At 43.0% G+C, this 20,228-nt stretch overlaps 1 protein-coding gene across 7 annotated transcripts in view; it reads right to left on the bottom strand.

The window, feature by feature from the left end:
- Nucleotides 1-20,228, bottom strand: part of LOC140725527 (inactive N-acetylated-alpha-linked acidic dipeptidase-like protein 2) — a 965,400-nt gene that overhangs the window by 244,844 nt on the left and 700,328 nt on the right. The window lies entirely within an intron of this gene.

Here is a 20,228-nt window from a genome sequence, read left to right as displayed (position 1 = left end):
GAACGGACGTCCCAACCACCCTCACAGTGGACGCATCCAACACAGCAGTCGGTGGAGTGCTGGAGCAACTCATTGAGGGGCGCTGGCAACCCCTGGCGTTCTTCAGCAAGCACCTACGACCACCCAAGCTCAAATACAGTGCTTTCGACCGGGAACTGTTGGCGCTATACCTGGCAATCCGGCATTTCAGGTACTTCTTAGAAGGCAGGCCGTTCACCGCATTCACGGACCACAAACCATTGACCTTTGTGTTCACGAAGGTGTCCGATCCCCGGTCGGCTCGCCAGCAGCGACATCTGTCCTACATCTCCGAGTACACGACGGACATCCAGCATGTCTCGGGAAAGGACAACGTCATGGCGGACGCACTCTCCAGACCAGCTGTCCAGGCCCTGTCTCAGGGGGTGGACTATGCAACACTGGCAGAGGCGCAGCAGGCAGACGACGAGATGCCAACTACAGGACCGCAGTCTCGGGTTTGCAGCTGCAAGACTTTCTCGTAGGCCCAGGTGAGAGGACCCTCCCGTGGGACGTGGCTACCGGCCAACCTCGACCCATTGTCCCGGCAGCCTGGCTTGGCGCACCCATCTATCAAGACAACCATCCGGATGGTCTCCAGCAAGTTCGTGTGGCACGGACTAAGCAAACAGGTAAGCGGATTGGCCAAAATGTGCACGCAGTGCCAAACAGCCAAGGTGCAGTGGTACACTAAAGCCCCACCGCAGCAGTTCAAACCCACCCACCGGAGGTTCGACCACATTCATGTGGATATCGTGGGCCCCCTACCAGTGTCGTGAGGAGCACGGTACCTCCTAACTATGGTAGACCGGTTCATGAGATGGCCAGAGGCGGTCCCACTCACCGACACCACCACTGATTCCTGCGCCCGAGTGCTGATAGCAACCTGGTAGAACGCTTTGGTGTACCGGCCCACATTACCTCCAGCAGAGGTGCCCAGTTCACCTCCAGCCTGTGGTCGGCTGTACCCAGCCTGTTGGGAACACAGCTACACCACACAACTGCCACCCACAGTCGAACGGCCTGGTGGAGCGTTTCCACCGTTACTTGAAGTCGGCTCTCATGGCCCGCCTGAAAGGGCCTAACTGGGTGGACGAGCTTCCCTGGGTCCTGCTCGGAATCCGCACGGCGCCCAAAGAGGATCTGCACACCTCGTCGGCCGAGTTGATGTATGGCACGCCCCTGGTCGTCCCAGGAGAGTTCATCCCAGCCCCAAGGGGGCAATAGGAAGAACCCGCAGCAGTCCTGGACAGACTACGCGAAAGGCTCGGCAACCTGGCCCCCGTATCGACTTCACAGCATGGACAGAACCCGGTCTGCATACCCAATGACCTGCAGAATTATATGTTTGTGTTTGTACGAAGGGGCGGACACCGGGCACCACTACAGCGGCTGTATGAGGAGCCGTTCAAGGTGATCGAGAACAATGGGTCCACGTACGTTCTGGACATTGGGGGGGAAAGAGGAGGTTTTCACGGTGGACTGACTCTAATCAGCCCATGTGGACTTGATGCAGCTGGTCGAGGTTCAGGCACCGCGGTGCAATGACAGACCGCCCAAACAGAGACTGATCCAGACTGTGGACATTGGGGGGTGTATCGCCGGTTCTGGGGGGAGTTATGTGGCGACCCACTTTCTACGCAGGCGAACCGGCACCCAAAATGCTGCGCGCGTCGGCAGAGAGGCCAGCCCCAAAATGGCGCTGGGCCTTCTTCTTCACCAGCAAGGGGAGAAAGCCCGTGCGCAAGAAGAGACTTTTGTAATGCACCTCTGATGTCATTTCTGCCCGGAGAGGGCAGGAATGGAACTGCGTAAAAGCCAGTGCCGCGAAGTTTGAAAAAACTAGCCTGGAGTGCAACTCACAGATTGCATGTTGTTATTTCTAGCTCTGTGTGTAGCACATTGCTACACTATCCTCTTTTCACTCTCAGTTTTTTTTTTACAGTGTAATGTTTGATTCCAGAATTTGCTGGTATTTAATTGAATTCATTCTTCCCTCTATCAGTGAAATGTTCCCCGTGCCACTGGCTGCAACACAAGCCCAAAGCATGATCGATCCACCCCTATGCTTAACAGTTGGAGAGGTGTTCTTTTCATGAAATTCTGCACTTTTTTTTCTCCAAACATTCCTTTGCTCATTGCTGCCAAAAAGTTCTATTTTAACTTGATCAGTCCACAGGACTTGTTGCCAAAATGCATCAGGCTTGTTTAGATGTTCCTTTGCAAACTTCTGACACTGAATTTTGTGGTGAGGACACAGGAAAGGTTTTCTGCTGATGACTCTTCCATGAAGGTCATATCTGTGCAGGTGTTGCTGCACAGTAGAACAGTGCACCACCACTCGAGTCTGCTAAATCTTCCTGAAGGTCTTTTGCAGTCAAACGGGGGTTTTTACTTGCCATTCTAGAACTGCTTTCCTACGAGCAGTTCTCTCAGAAAGTTTTCTTGGTCTTCCAGACCTCAACTTGACCTCCACTGTTCCTGTTAACTGCCATTTCTTAATTACATTACAAACTGAGGAAATGGCTACCTGAAAATGCTTTGCTATCATCTTAGCGCCTTCTCCTGCTTTGTGGGCATCATTTATTTTAATTTTCAGAGTGCTAGGCAGCTGCTTAGAGGAGCCCATGGCTGCTGATTGTTGGGACAAGGTTTGAGGAGTCAGGGTATTTATAAAGCTTTGAAATTTGCATCACCTGGCCTTTCCTAATGATGATTGTGAACAAGCTATTGCCCTAACAAGCTAATTAAGGTCTGAGACCTTGGTAAAAGTTATCTGAGAGTTCAAATCTCTTGGGGTGCCCAAACTTTTGCATGGTGCTCCTTTCCTTTTTTAAGCTCTAAAATGGTACAAAACAAAAATAATACACTAATCTTGCTTAAAATGTTGAAAAGAATGTTTCATCTTTAACTTTATGACTTTTGGAGATCAGTTCATCTTCTACTCACTTAACTATTCACAGCAACAGAAATTTTGACCGGGGAGCCCAAACTTTTGCATGTCACTGTATGACATCATTTATCATCATCTATACTTCCTTTTACATCTGTTTACAAGTACTGTATTCATATTTCAATATTGAATACAATGGGGAGTCTCTAATTTGAGTGTTCTAATAAACCCTAATAAATGTGCATATATTAATATTTATACAATGTAATATCATCTTAGCATAAATTTCCATACTTTCAACATAAACATTTTAAAACATGTTTCCTATCCTACAAGAACAAGATTATCGGATGGTATGTTATCTCCTGGGTGCCAAGGACCTGGATATCTCAAATTGAGTTCTCAGCATTCTTAAGTAGAAGGGTGAACAGCCAGAAGTTATGGTCTATGTAGGTACCAATAACATGGGTAAGCCAAGTGATGAGCTTCTCCACAGGGAGCTAGGTGCTAAGTTAAAGGGCAGAACCTCCAGGGTTGTGATTTCAGGACTGCTACCCATGCCATGTGCTATTAAGTCCAGAACTAGTTAGATTATGCAGTTTAATATATGTGGCAAAGGAGTTTCTGGAGGAGGGAGAGCATGAGATTTCTGGATCATTGGGCTCTCTTCCAGGGAAGGTGGGACCTATATAGAAGGGACAGTTTGTACCTAAACCAGAAGGGGACTAATATCCTAGTGGAAAGACTTGTTAATGCTGCATGGTGGGGCTTAAACTAGAGTTGCAAGGGGATGGGAGCCAGAGTCCCAACAGTTGTGTAGAGGTTGAGGAGGCAGATGATAGTGCTGAGAATGAGGTAGCTGGTTTACAAACAGAGGCAACGTATAGTAAAGAGAGGCTGTTGATAGGGCAAAATTACAGTCAACAGGATAAGTTGCAATGCAACAGGCAGACAAAATTGAAAAGGATGAATACAGAATATTTGAATATACGCAGCATATGGAATAAGGTGGATGAACTTGCAGCACAGTTTCAGATTGGCATATATGATGTAGACATCACTGGAATCATGGCTGAAAGAAGATTATAGCTTAATGTCCAAGATACACACTGTATCAAAAGCACCAGCAAAAAGGCAGAGAGGGTGGTGTTGCTCTGTAGGTAAAAAATTTAAATCAAATCATCAGAAAGAGGTGACATAGGGTCAGAAGGTGATGAATCATTGTGGACAGAGCTAAGGAACTGCAAGGGTAAACAGACTGTGATGGGAGTTGCATACAGACCCCCAAACAGCAATAAGGATGTGGTCTGCAAATTACAGCGAGAGATAGAAAATGCATGCCAAAAGGGCAATGTTACAATAGTCACAGGGATTTCAGTATGCAGGTAGATTGGGAAAATCAGGTTGATGCTGGATTCCGCAAGAGGGAATTTCTAGAGTGCCTACGAGATGACTTTTTAGAGCAGCTCATGGTTGAGCCGACAAGGTGATCAGCTAATCTGGATGCTGGATAAAGAACAGGATATATACATCCCATAGAAGCGTTATTCTAAAGGTAGGATGACACAGCCACAAAGGTGGCTAACAAGAGATGTCAAAGCCTTGAAACAGTGCGTGTGGAGATGATAGCAACACACACAAACTGCTGGTAGAACGCAGCAGGCCAGGCAGCATCTATAGGGAGAAGCACTGTCGATGTCTCGGGCTGAGACCCTTCGTCAAGACGAACTGAAAGGAGAGATAGTAAAAGATTTGAAAGTAGGAGGGGGAGGGGAAAATGCAAAATGATAGGAGAAGATCGGAGGGGGTGGGGTGAAGCTGAGAGCCAGAAAGGTGATTGGCAAAAGGGATACAGAGCTGGAGAAGGGAAAGGATCATGGGACGGGAGGCCTAGGGAGAAAGAAAGGGGGAGGGGAGCACCAGAGGGAGATGGAGAACAGGCAGAGTGATGGGCAGAGAGGGAAAAAGGGGAGGGGAAAAAACTGAATATATCAGGGATGGGGTAAGAAGGGGAAGAGGGGCATTAACAGAAGTTAGAGAAGTCAACGTTCATGCCATCAGGTTGGAGGCTACCCAGCCGGTATATAAGGTGTTGTTCCTCCAACCTGAGTTTGGATTCATTTTGACAGTAGAGGAGGCCATGGATAGACATATCAGAATGGGAATGGGACGTGGAATTAAAATGTGTGGCCACTGGGAGGGAGATCCTGCTTTCTCTGGCGGACAGAGCGTAGGTGTTCAGTGAAACGGTCTCCCAGTCTGCGTCGGGTCTCACCAATATATAAAAGGCCACACCGGGAGCACCGGATGCAGTATACCACACCAGCTGACTCACAGGTGAAGTGTTGCCTCACCTGGAGGGACTGTCTGGGGCTCTGAATGGTGGTGAGGGAGGAAGTGTAAGGGCAGGTGTAGCACTTGTTCCGCTTGCAAGGATTCTTTCTCCCTAGGCCTCCCGTCCCATGATCCTTTCCCTTCTCTAGCTCTGTATACCTTTTGCCAATCACCTTTCTGGCTCTCAGCTTCACCCCACCCCCCTCCAGTCTTCTCCTATCATTTTGCATTTTCCCCTCCCCCTCCTACTTTCAGATCTCTTACTATCTTTCCTTTCAGTTAGTCTTGACGAAGGGTCTCGGCCTGAAACGTCGACAGTGCTTCTCCCTATAGATGCTGACTGGCCTGCTGCGTTCCACCGGCATTTTGTGTGTGTTGCTTGAATTTACAGCATCTGCAGATTTCCTCGTATGTGGAGATGAAGTTTCATATCGTGGGAGAATGTAAGGCTTGAAGACACGGCCTCAGAATAGAGGGGCATCCTTTTAGAATGGAGAGGAGGAATTTCTTTAGCCAGAGAGTGGTGAATCTGTGGAATTCTTTGCCACAAGCTGCTGTGGAGGTCAGGTCTTTATGTATATATAAGGCAGAGGTTGATAGATTCTTCATTAGTCAGGGCATGAATGGATACATGGAGAAGGCAGGAGATTGGGGCTGAGGGGAAAATTGGATCAGCCATGATGAAATTGCAGAGCAGATTCAATGGGCCAAATAGCCTAATTCTGCTCCCATATTTTATGCTCCTAGGTAGGCACCTCAACTGATCGTGAACAAATTGGGCCAATGGTCTTGCTTCCATACTGCATTACTCTATCTCGAGCCTCACCGACCTTTCCTGATATTACAACCTGTCTATTCTAGTCCCAGTCTAGTAAATATAGCATGATGCACCAAGAGCCACCCAATATAACAAGGAGTTCTTTATCAAAATGAGAAGTTCAAGTTAATTGTCATAGGCATATATACAGAGGGCATAACTGCCATGAAAGTTAGCTACTTTGCAGCAGCTGCAGCAGCACTGTGTATTACCAATATAACAATCATAAGTCAACATAACTTGTACGTACTTTTCATGATGAAATAAAGATAGTGACATTTGCGTAAGTGAACCAGCAAAATATATATATATATATAAAATCTGAGGTAGTGTTCAGGCTTTTCAAGTGGGTTCAAGACCTGACAGCAGTGGGAAGATGTTATTGAACTTTGAGCTGTGGGACTTTAGGCTCCTGTACCTCCTGCCTGTTGGTGTATTGTGGGGGTGCCTGATAATGGATGTTGTCTTTCTGAGATATCTTCCTTTGTTGATGTCTTCAATCATGGGGAGACTGTACTCAAGAAAGAATTGGCTGAGTCCCTGTAGCCTGTTGCCTTCCGATGCATTTCAGTTTCCATACAAAACCATGGTGCAGCCAGTCAAAATGCTTTCCACGGTACATCTGTAGAAATTTGTCAGAGTTTTCAATGACATGCCAACCTTCCTTAAACTACTGAGAAAGCAGAGACCCTGGGACACCTTCATCTATGTGCTTGGACAGGATAGATCCTCCAAGACTTTGACCCCAGGAAACTGAAGTTGCTCATGCTTTCCACCATCTACTCTTCAGTGATACAGGTGGCTGAGTTCCCCTTCCTGAAGTCCACAATTGGTTCATTGATCTTGCTGGCATACAGTAAGTGCAAGGCTGTTGTTCTAACATCATTCAACCAGTAGACCATATCTCATTTGTGTATGCTTCCTCATTACCATCTGTGATAGTCAAGGTGCACAACTGCTCCTCCCTTCCCATCATCCTCAACACAGTGGTCCCAGGTCTGTGTGCTGAGATGATCGCTGTACACTCTGCTCACACATGACTGCATAGTAAAACACCTGAGTAAACAGGTTATCACTTCCGCCGATGACATAACTGCGGTGAGGCTCATCACCAACAACAATGAGATGGCCTACAAAGAGGAGTTGGAAGAGCTCGAGGCATGATGCCAGATTAATAATCCCTTCTTCAATGTCAACAAGACAAAGAAGGTGGTTATCGACTTCAGGAGAACTCGCAACGCTCTTTACATTGGCAGCATAGCAGTGGAAATTGGGAGAAGTTTCAAACTCATCCTCTCATGGTTCTAGAACACATCCTACACAATCAACAAAGCTCACCAATGTTTCTAGTTTCTGAGGAGGCTGAAGAGAACTGGACTATGCCAATATGTGAGGAGGCTACGTAGCATCCACACCAGGACCACCAGACTCAAAAACAGTAACTTTCCCCAAGTTGTAAGGCCGATCAATACTTCCACCCGCTAACCCACCTCACAACAACCCCACCACCACTACTTTATCATTTCCTGTCAGAAGTATCTTATGTACCTAGCATCACTTTATGGACATACAAACTATGTAAATATTATCTTATATATTTACTGCATTTTATTGTTATTGTCTTTTTTATCTAATTGAGTTTTTATGTGTGTTGCAGTGGATCCAGAGTAACAATTATTTTGTTCTCCTCTACACTTGTGTATCGAAAATGAAATTAAACAATCTTGAATCTAGATTCTGAATCTTGAATCTTGATGGTGTTGGAAGAGGCTAACAGTGGCAGCATAGTACAATATCACAGCCTCATTCAGAAAGCACTTTAGGACATTTCATTACATTAAATGCACTGTACAAGAACAAATAACCTGTAATTTTGATGATCTATTGTTATTGTAAAGACTTCACTGACTTATTGAGTCTGGGGTTATGCTAGAAATATTGTCATCTAATCACTGCCCTCTATTATTTTGACCAAAAACACAACAGCAAGTTATTTATAGGAATGAATTTAATTTCTGTGCAAAGTCACAAAACTCATTATGAACATAATCTTACAGCTCACAGGAACATACCCTTCAAAACCTAACAGCTGTGACTTCTTGTTAAGAATGAAATGAGGATATGCAATAATTTTTGATTAAAAATAGGCAATGTATGGCCTTCAGCTTCCATGCTACCATAGTGAAATAGTGCAAAGATCCAATGTAACCATATATTAAAAGATAATAGACATTAAAATCTATAAATTGCATAAAAGCATTTGCAACACCTCTTTCAACTTCAGTAATTAATCTTTGACCTATTATCCAGGAGAAAATCTTCCATATTGCTATTTGGTGTAAAATTATCAATTTTCCCTTCAGAGGAACATATTTCCTGCATTCATTGGAAGAGAGGAGGAAATATTGTTATGAATGTACCACAGCTCTAAGGGGCCGAAGGGTGCGGGACCAGCCCCCTCCTTCCGGAGAATCGCAATATCGCTATTAATTCGGGTCTTGGACCCAGGAAATGAGAGACAATGCAACGGATTTGACCATTGTTCTTAGAGACACCTGTGTGAATTGCAACTCTATAGTACGTGCCAGCTATCAGGGACATGGCCACCCTCGGGCAATGTGGGGTGGGGATTGTATCACCCTACCTTGATTTGACATTTACAAATCTGCCAGTCATGATAAAAAGGAGACTGCAGGAGGCAGTACCCCAGCGACGCACCAGAAGGAGAGACCATCGCTCATCGCTCCCGTGAGGACGGGAAGCTGTTCGGGAGCCCTAGCTTGGGGAACGAGTGGCTGATAACCCCGAAAAAGACTTCGAAATGACAACGGGGAACCCACGTTCCCGATTCAACGAGTTGAGTCCAAAAGGTTGGCAAGTTTATTTTCTCTCTCCAACACGTGAGACCCCAGCGGTCCCTGAAAGGCTAAAAGCCTGTATGAACTTCCGAGACTTTGATATTTCCATCGGACAATAGTTTTACCCCTAGACAAACGATAGAGCTACTTCTTATTGTTGATTATTACTATACCCGCGCTTTAGATTGAGGATTGACGACGTATATTATCTGAATGTTTGTATTAACCTTACTTTTGTGCCCCTTTATAAATAAAAACGTTTAAAAATAGTACCATCAGATTTCAGCGGACCTCTCTATCTTTGCTGGTAAGTGACCCAGTTACGGGGTTCGTAACAACATTAATAAATAAAATGTAAAGGAAAAGTGTTCCTTGCTGCAGAAAGCCATCAAATTCTTTACATCATACCAGATAGTATTTATGTGAATCACCACTTTTTAATTCTGGACGCAGCAGGACAGACAATTATTGCTATCCCAACAAGAGTGAAAGTTTTTATCTGACTTCATGGGTTATTGAACCATGTCTGTAGGGTTAGGAGGCGATTACCATGAACAGCAAAGAAGACACTTAATTTACAACCACATTATGTTTGAAATTGTGAAAGACAATGTTAACTTCTTTTATAGGTAACAACAAATCCCAAGCCTAACTTGCTCATATCCTCCCTAATAGCACATTTCTACAATGGCCTCAACAGGATAATCACACTATATCTCATTGTGATGTTAATTAGAGGTGTCTGAAACTCAACCTGAATTTAAGAATGAAATATTTTCAAGTTGTTATTAATGCAGACTAATTCTCTCAGACAGTAAAAGAAAGATATTATTTACAATAGAACAATATAAATTGTGGACTTAAAAACAACAGATAGTAGAAAATAATTACATCATGGTAATCCAATCAAGTGGAACAGAAGGAATCATAAACAACAAGAGAAAAGCTCAAGGAGTTCAATTTAACTCATCAGGATTTTGTGATAAGATCACGGCTATGAATTTAGTCTCGTTATATATTATTATTTGTAATAAATGCTGGACATTTTAGCTCTCTTAATTAAGTTGGTTGTTTTTACACATTTCACTGGCTGAAAGCTAACATCAAGTTTAATGCCAGTACTTTAATCTCTCCTTTTTGGTTGATTTTTTGTTACCATTCTTTAATGAAAACGCATTTGATGGAGCTTTCCTTTATTTGTTGCAATTACAGCTTTATGTTGTTTGTACTTTGTCGACTTGTAGTTGGCAGATCACAGTTAACATGCACAACTGAATTTTTATGTAAGCACAATCACTGGTGTGCACTGAGAGACAAGCAGAATGAAGAGCCCTCTCCCATTTGGCACATATTAAGGACACACATGTATATAATAAAATATAAAATCTGTTCCATTGTGACTGTCTAGAAACTGAGAATCATGCTCTGTCAAATTTTTGTTAAATATTACTGATGCCTAATGTGCTCTTATTTATGTTCCTGCACACATTCTTGTGTATATAATGCACAATTCATTTTTTAATCATGCTTTTCCATGCATAATACATACTCATGGATGAAGCACATACAATCTGAAGAGGTGACATAAATCCTGTGCAGTTCCCAATTGATACGGTTTATCTGCTGTAAAACTGACACACACATGTGCAATTTGGATAGTGTGAGGCAAGCTTAGGAATGTAGATACGAACATCAAGGATAACTTTTGCATCTGCACTATTTAATGGCATAATTAACTACTTGGAGGCTTGTTGGAGAGTCAATTGGACAAGCTCATTTTATAGAAAGTGCCTGAAGACAATTGCTGAAAAGCTGGCAATTTCTTGGAGGACTGTGAGGTGAAAATTGCCTTTTGTTAATCAGAATATGGAAAGCCCAGAGACATTCCACGTGCACAACCAGGCAGTGGTGGAAAGAGCCCAAAGGCAAGTTTTCAGTTGCTCTGGACGTCCAAGGCAAAGATGCAAGGATGGTATTTTCCTCATTGTTATCAAGGAGCAAAGCTTCCAACTCCAGAAAATCACCCAGCAACAGAGATTTCCAAAGATCATGCTGGCTGCTACATACTTGTGCTTGGACCCCTTTGCCTATAAACATGATGTGGGTCTGCAGATCATTTCAGGTCAATTCAGCTGATTTAGGCGAAGTTTGTCAATCAGCAACGTTTATCACAGATATTAGGATGAATTTTATTGGATCTAGCCCACTGGCTGACATCTATGCCCTTGATAGAAACATAGGAAACCTACAGCACAATACAGGCCCTTCGGCCCACAATGCAGTGCCAAACATGTCCTTACCTGAGAAATTACCTAGGGTTACCTATAGCGCTCTATTTTTCTAAGCTCCATTTACCTATCCAAGAGTCTCTTAAAAGACGCTATTGCATCTGCCTCTATCACCATCGTCGGCAGCCCATTCCACCACACTCTGTATAAAAAACTTACCCCAACATCTCCTCTTATCCCTACTTCCAAGCACCATATTAGGCATATGTAGATGCAGTAGTACACGTGAGCAGAGCCTCCACACCCGTAGATTGTCCGCTGAGGGATGACCATGTACATGTGACTATAATGTCTCAGGGCCAGATGCTGGGAGATCCTATGGGCATGCCTGCAGAATGCCCTGACAACTTTTTTGAAGTTTGTTTCTTTAATTGGCTTGAGTTCAGTGGCAGATGAGGTAGTCAGATGTTTTCTCGGTTTCAATATGCATATATGGAAGTCAGAGATTGCCTGACCCTTTTTGGTAATCTCTAGAAGCAATAGTCAGAGATGAACACAGTCATAAGAAGAAGTATATAAATCATCTTCTCCTTGAAAGGAAGGCGATAATTATTGCACGGTCCAAAAAAAAGGTGTGAGGGATTGACTTGGATGTTTTTATCGTGATTGCATTATCCTGATGGACGTTGGCAACATAGAATACTGCAAGTCTGGTTCACTGGTTCATTGGTGAGACCGACGGTGGGGGAAGCTCTGTTGCCTTGGTTGTTGCACAGAACAAGGACTTTGTGCCTCGGAGTTGCCTGTAGCAGGCATCAGTGAAGGAGACGCTGGAGCTGACTATGTGCCACTGGATTATATACTGGGTTGGGGGCTGGCCCCTCTCACTTGTTGCTGCCCTCCAGTGTTCACTTGTTGTAAGTACAAGCTAGATCAGGTCAACTCAGGGATTTGGGTTATATCATTATTACTCCTTTTTGTGACTATAGCTTTTTCTGAAATCATAACCATACGTGCTATTTGTGCTATGTGCTATCTTCAGTGTGCTCTGTGCTGTGCTGATTTGCATCTTGGCCCTGGAGGAATGCTGTTTCATTTGGCTATAGTCATGTATATTTGAATAATTATTAGATTTGAAACTTTATCCATATTGGAGGTTTTCCAATGGCTCATCCAATGACGATGATCATCACAGGGGACATTTTTGTGAACTGGAAATACTATCTGTCCTGAAGTGTACAGCTGATATCTGATCACATACTAAAAATTACAGCGATCAGCAATTTGAAGACTTCTTCACTGAGGCACTCCACTCTGCTTCCAATATTTCAGCTGCCATTTTATATGTGGACTGGGGATTTTTGACTCCTGACTTTGCTTATCAACAGGGTAGCTCTGGAACAGCAGCAGCAAGGACAAGACCTTTCTGGAGAATGAGTGCTGGAGAATGGTGTGCAGTTCTGGTCACTGTAGTATAGGAAAGTGTGATTGTACTGGAGAGGCTGTGGAGAAGATTCACCACGATGTTACCTGGGATGAAGTAACTATCAGTAGATTAGTTTTCCTTGTAACAGAGAAGTCTGAAGGTGAACTTGACTAAGGCTACGCCCACCCTAGACCAGATAATTTTGAAAACACGGGCTTTGCGTAAAAACGATAGGCATCCACACCAGGCGTTTTTGAAAATACCTCCGTCCACATTAAAATGGGTATTTGGGCGAATCTCCTCCTACTGGGCATGCATAGAACACATCTACAGAAAACAAGCGAAGAGGAAACGGTATACTATTTCCGTTTCTGCAGTGGCGTTGTGCTATTTCCATTGGTCAAAAACTAGAGTACCTACAACAAAAGTGAAAGAAAGTTTTCAACAATGTCTTTGAGGAATACAAAGAAAGGGGAGTAGTGAAAAACTGTATCAAGTTGGTCAGTATTTATGAACAGGAAAAACATTGTTTTTATATGAGAATTGTGCAGTCTAGTTCCCTAAAATTGTTCAATTCACTGATGGCTGTAGAATACTCATAGAAGATGCGATGCTGTTCCTTGAGCTTTGCTGGGGCAGGGAAAGGTCAAATGGGATGCAAATGGGTTGATATCTGCTGCATCTGTTCCAGCACATCATGACAGCGTTTTTAAAAATCTCCGGTTACCCTGTGCCCAACCGGCATTTTCAGATTTACACACTCCGGGGAGCGTTTTAGAAAAGCTCCATTTTCGGGGGAGGAAAACACCACTTCAGTGTGGACGGAGGGTCAAAGCGAAGAGAAAAAGCTTTGGTTACAGATTTAACTGGTCTAGTGTGGACATAGCCTAAGATGCACAAAATTACGAGGGCATAAGTACAATAGAAAGTGAGAAAATATTTTAACCATATAACAATTACAGCACGGAAACAGGCCATCTCGGCCCTTCTAGTCCGTCCTGAACGCTTACTCTCACCTAGTCCCACCGACCTGCACTCAGCCCATAACCCTCCATTCCTTTCCTGTCCATATAATCATATATATAACAATCACAGCACGGAAACAGGCCATCTCGGCCCTCCTAGCCCGTGCCGAACTCTTAATCTCACCTAGTCCCACCTACCCGCACTCAGCCCATAACCCTCCAACTCCTTTTCTGTCCATATACCTATCCAATTTTACCTTAAATGACACAACTGAACTGGCCTCTACTACTTCTACAGGAAGCTCATTCCACACAGCTATCACTCTCTGAGTAAAGAAATAACCCCTCGTGTTTCCCTTAAACTTTTGCCCCCAACTCTCAAATCATGTTCTCTTGTTTGAATCTCCCCTACTCTCAATGGAAACAGCCTATTCACATCAACTCTATCTATCCCTCTCAAAATTTTAAATACCTCAATCAAATCCCCCTTCAACCTTCTACGCTCCAATGAATACAGACCTAACTTGTTCAACCTTTCTCTGTAACTTAAGTGCTGAAACCCAGGTAACATCCTAGTAAATCGTCTCTGCACTCTCTCTAATTTATTGATATCTTTCCTATAATTCGGTGACCAGAACTGTACACAATATTCCAAATTTGGCCTTACCAATGCCTTGTACAATTTTAACATTACATCCCAACTTCTGTACTCAATGCTCTGATTTATAAAGGCCAGCGTTCCAAAAGCCTTCTTCACCACCCTATCTACATGAGACTCCACCTTCAGGGAACTATGCACCATTATTCCTAGATCACTCTGTTCTACTGCATTCTTCAATGCCCTACCATTTACCATGCATGTCCTATTTTGATTAGTCCTACCAAAATGTAGCACCTCACACTTATCAGCATTAAACTCCATCTGCCATCTTTCAGCCCACTCTTCTAACTGGCCTAAATCTCTCTGCAAGCTTTGAAAACCTACTTCATTATCCACACCACCACCCATCTTAGTATCATCTGCATACTTACTAATCCAATTTACCACCCCATTATCCAGATCATTAATGTATATGATGAACAACATTGGACCCAGTACATATCCCTGAGGCACGCCACTAGTCACCAGCCTCCAACCTGACAAACAGTTATCCACCACTACTCTCTGGCATCTCCCATCCAGCCACTGTTGAATCCATTTTACTACTTCAATATTAATGCCTAACGATTGAACCTTCCTAACTAACCTTCTGTGTGGAACCTTGTCAAAGCCTTACTTAAGTCCATATAGCCAACATCCACTGCTTTACTCTCATCAACTTCCCTAGTAACCTCTTCAAAAAATTCAATAAAATTTGTCAAACATGACCTTCCACGCACAAATCCATGTTGACTGCTCCTAATCAGACCCTGTCTATCTAGATAATTAAATATACCATCTCTAAGAATACTTTCCATTAATTTACCCACCACTGATGTCAAACTTACAGGCCAATAATTGCTAGGTTTACTCTTAGAACCCTTTTTAAACAATGGAACCACATGAGCAATACCCTAATCTTCTGGCACCATCCCTGTTTCTAATGACATTTGAAATATTTTTGTCAGAGCCCCTGCTATTTCTACACTAACTTCCCTCAAGGTCTTAGGGAATATCCTGTCAGGACCCAGAGACTTTTATATTCTAGTACTTCCTCTTCTTTAATCGTCATAGTTTCCATAACTTCCCTACTTGTTTCCCTTACCTTACACAATTCAATATCCTTCTCCTTAGTGAATACCGAAGAAAAAAAATTGTTCAAAATCTCCCCCATCTCTTTCGGCTCCACACATAGCTGTCCACTCTGATTCTCTAAGGGACCAATTTTATCCCCTCACTATCCTTTTGCTATTAATATAACTGTAGAAAACCTTTGGATTTATTTTCACCTTACTTGCCAAAGCAACCTCATATCTTCTTTTAGCTTTTCTAATTTATTTCTTAAGATTCTTTTTACATTCTTTATATTCCTCAAGCACCTCATTCACTCCATGCTGCCTATATTTATTGTAGATCTCTCTCTTTTCCCGAACCAAGTTTCCAATATCCCTTGAAAACCATGGCTCTCTCAAATTTTTTACCTTTCCTTTCAACCTAACAGGAACATAAAGATACCGTACCCTCAAAATTTCACCTTTAAGTGACCTCCATTTCTCTATTACATCCTTCCCTTAAAACAAATTGTCCCAATCCACTCCTTCCAAATCCTTTCGCATCTCCTCAAAGTTAGCCTTTCTCCAATCAAAAATCTCAACCCTGGGTCCAGTCCTATCCTTCTCCATAATTATATTGAAACTAATGGTATTGTGATCACTGGACCCGAGGTGCTCCCCAACACATATCTCCGTACCTGACCTTTTCCTTTAGCAGAGTTGTCTATTACCAGAGGGATACATTAAGGCAATTTCCAGGAGCTATAGATCTAAAGGAAGATATTTTTCAGAGAATGGTTGAAAGCTGGTACTCCACTAACTGATGGAATGGAGAAGGCTGGTACTCTCAATTTCACCCTCAATGCCATATTTTGATTTCAGACGTAGGACAGCTGCTGCAATATCACATTTCCTTCATCTTCACAACATACTAGCTGTGCATGAGGCCACGACTGCAACTAAACTATTATCAAGGGGTAGTAAGATACACAGATTAAAAAACAAATTTCACTTCAGTTTGACATTCTTGGACTATGTAGAGAATCGATTTAAGGTTGAAGTTCAATAAAAGTGGATTCATCTGTGTGCAAGTAGCTGAGCTGGTATTTCTTTCTACATCATCACACACGATGAAATAGATGTATTGTATAGCCATTGCAGGCTTATCAGCTACATGGTATGGTGTATTATATTTGATATTAAAAGTTAGCTATTATCATAGAGTGATATACTTGGTCCATCTTCTGTGTTCCAGTTCTATCCAAGATCTGACCTGTGCTGTCCCTTTTCCCAATGGCCCTGCAAATATCCCCACACAGTTATTTATACTGATATTCTGATGCTTTAAGAGTGCTTTATCACTGCAACAATACATTCCACTACATCATTTTCTCTACACCTAAATTGAAAATATTTAAAACGACAAATGATTGACCAGATGGATCAATAGTAACGATACACAATCTTTCACTGAAGTCAGTAGTGTGGCTCTTTTGGAAGTAGAGCAATCATTTTTCCATTGATCTAATCTCTAGTATGTGCAGGAAGACATATTTTTAATTCAAATAAAAGGTACTTGCGATTTTCAAATGAACAGCTGGTCAAATAGAACAACAAAAAAAAGAATGCTGGGCAATCCAGACTCCAGGTAACAAGGTCGTCACCTTTTCAATACAAAGTGTGAATTGGTGAATAGAGGCCACAATGATGTTAATGTGCCAGGAGTGTTAAAACATGCCTTGCACACGTACTCATATGCAAAAGCCATTCCACCATGATCTCCCAGTCTAGGGGCAGATGGAGAAGGCAGATAGAGTGTGTTAGGGAGTAGTCTCTAATGAAGAAAATAGCAATGATGGGAGCTGAGAACAGGACTGGGGATGAATAACAGGGTGTTGAAGTGCATATGAGGGACAGAGATATAGAGGATGGATGATTATGAAAGAGGGATAAAAGAGATCTAAGTTTTGCTGAATACCCTTGACCTTCTTCGTTGCTGCTGCTGCTGTGAGGTCCGGGACTCTGCTGGGAAGAACAGGCCCCCAGTCCTCGGGGTCGCGTTGCCGATGGCCGTTGGCGGGGCCGTCTTAATATGCTCAGCAGAGGATGGTGCTCAGAGAAGCTGTGCCGGAGGGGATGGTCGTTGGCTCGGAGGTTCAACGGACTCGGAGTCCGCTGCGGTCAGGTCACTTTCGGTGTGTGCTGCGTCTGCGAGGTTGGGTTCGACGGAGCTTTTGTTGTGTGCTGCGTCTGCGAGACTGAGTCAGGCAGCGCCGTGGAAGTCCATAGCGGGGGTATTCCCTTCTGCCGCCGGCGTGGGATGGCGAGTCTGTCAGGACCCTGGGGACTTGTGGAAACTGTGTGGTGATTTCTTTTGAACTTATAGTCCTTTAACATCTTTGAACTATTTTTACTGTGCCCATAGTCTGTTTTTGATCAATTATGCTAATGTTTGCACTGTTGTAACTATGTGGTTTTGTGCAGGTCTTGTAGCTTTAGTTTTTGGTCTTGTATTGTCTGGTGAATTTGGAGCTCCTTTCCGGGGAACGTGCTAAGACGGTAGCACGATATTAATATGTAGCAGCCTCTCCGGACTCTGGATTGGGGATTGCCAAACGTTATGTGGATTTTCTGGTGGAGTCTGTTTTGTCATATGCTTTTGTGATATCATTCTGGAGGAACGTTGTCTCATTTTTTAACTGCATTGCATTTGTGTTGTGGTTTCTAAATGACAATAAACTGAATCTGAAATAAAGACCTTGTGGTTGATAACTGCTCCTGTGTTCTAGATTCATGTCGTTTGATAACCAAACCAGATGAAAATTATGCAGTTGTGGTCTGTTTGCAGACTGACATCGCTCTATCTGCTCATAGTTCGGATCTGCGTGACACATGCACAAAATACTCAACCTGTACATTAAGTACAGGTTCAACAATTGGTTCATAATCATTGCTGCATGCATGGAAATTTATCAGCAACTGTCTTTCCCTCATGAGTTGTTGTGATCTGGTGTCCACTAAGTGAACATTAGTTATAAACAAATTCAATCACTTAGTCAAGAAAGAATCGGATAAACGAAGAAGAGAGGGAAGAAAATGTAAGAACGGGGGAAAACTGTTGTGGAATGTATATCATTAGCTGGTTTTGTAATTGAGCAGGTACAAGTGAGATGGACTGAATTAACTTCTTTGCTGTTTCACTCTACGATTCATTCTGGGCAAAGACATTGGTCACATGATGACTGTTTGTAATTGGAGGCACTCAGAAACATGCACAAGTTATCAGTTTCCATTCTATTCACAAAGGCAGGCATATCTGGCTGCAGAGCTCTCACTTATTTTTACATACAGACAATGCATGAATAAACATGGGGATGATCAACTCTTTGCTTCCTCTACTCTTCGCTGTTTTCCCCTTTTCCTCTCATTTTCTGTTATGCAGTTTCCCTACCCTTACATTCCCCTTCCAGGGACTGGTACTTTCTAATTCCTACCTACTCCTGCCCTCCTCTGTGAGTTTCACTATCTCTCAATATCTCATTTATTTATTTAGAGATCAAGCACAGAATAGGTCCTTCTGGCCCATTGAGCCGTATCGCCAGGAAGATTTAACACTAGCCCAATCATGGAACAACTTACAATGACCAGTTAACCTATTAACCGGTACGTCTTTGGACTGTAGGAGGAAACCCACACTTTCCATGGAGAGGACAGAGGATGCTGGGATTCAACTCTGAACTCCCATGCCCCGAGCTATAATAACGTCATATTAACTGCTATGTCACTGTGCTGCCCCAGTAAAAAAATAAACTGTTTTTTTTTAACTGTAGTGCTACTAAATGTGCTTTCTTATTTAACCCAGACCCATTTTTTCAGTTACTAAGTGCCCCAAGGTGACTTATTTGGGAATTTCCTTAACCTCCTTGATTTAACACAGAGAAAATCAAAAGAGAACTTTTTGTGAATGTAGAGAGCAATTAATTTATTTTAGCTAGCTATAAATGCACAGTGGGGCGTATCCTGACTGGCCTTGCATGGGAACATCAATGTCTTTGAACAGAAAAGCCTACAAAAAGTAGTGGATACAGCCCAGTCCATCACAGGAGAAGCCCTCCCGCCACTGAGCACATCTACAAGGAGCACTGCCAGAAGAAAGCAGCGTCCATCATCAAGGACCTCCACCATCGAGGGCCATGCTCTCTTCTCACTGCTGCCATTGGGAAGGAGGTACAGGGACTTTAGGTGTTCCACATCACCAGGTTCATGAACAGTTATTATCCTTTGACCATCAGGCTCCTGAACCAGTGTGGATAACTTCACTCACCTTACACTGAACTATTCCACAAACTATGATCTCACTTCCAAGGACTCTACAATGCATGTTCTCAATATTATTTATTACTCATTTATAACAACTAATATTTGTTTTCTTTTGTAATTGCACTGTTCGTCTTCTTATGCACATTCGTTGTTTTGTCCATCTTTGTTTGGTTGCATTTAGTTTGTCCACTTATTCCATTGTGTTTCTTTGCATCAACTGTGAATGCCAGCAAGAAAACAAATCTCAGGGTAGTATATGAAGAGATATGCACACGATGATAATAAATTCACTTGCAACTTTAAAGCTGTGCTGCACCTGAAATGGATGTGTTTTATACAAAAATTAAGTACATATATCAACAAAATACTATGGTTTTCCAGCTTTGCTATTCGTTTTGACTTCTAGAGTGTTCAGTTTGCTGAATCCTTCAGGATACCACAGGAATACCAGGTTGTACAGACGGTTCAAAAGCACAACTCCCAAAGGGATATTACAGGCTGCAGATCGCAGTGACTGTAGTCCAGAAAAAGTGTAATTAATAGAACAGTTAGTAGTTCTGTTTGCTGCCTGCAAAGCATCGCTGTGTCTCGCCAGCGCCATCTTTGGCGTTTCAATGGTTACAGACCACAGGTTATAGGATATTGAACCATATGTTGCTAAGCATTGCAATGAACAT

Source organism: Hemitrygon akajei, chromosome 3, assembly GCF_048418815.1.
Source record: "Hemitrygon akajei chromosome 3, sHemAka1.3, whole genome shotgun sequence".
NCBI lineage: Eukaryota > Metazoa > Chordata > Chondrichthyes > Myliobatiformes > Dasyatidae > Hemitrygon > Hemitrygon akajei.
This window is presented reverse-complemented; position numbering and strand designations above follow the sequence as displayed.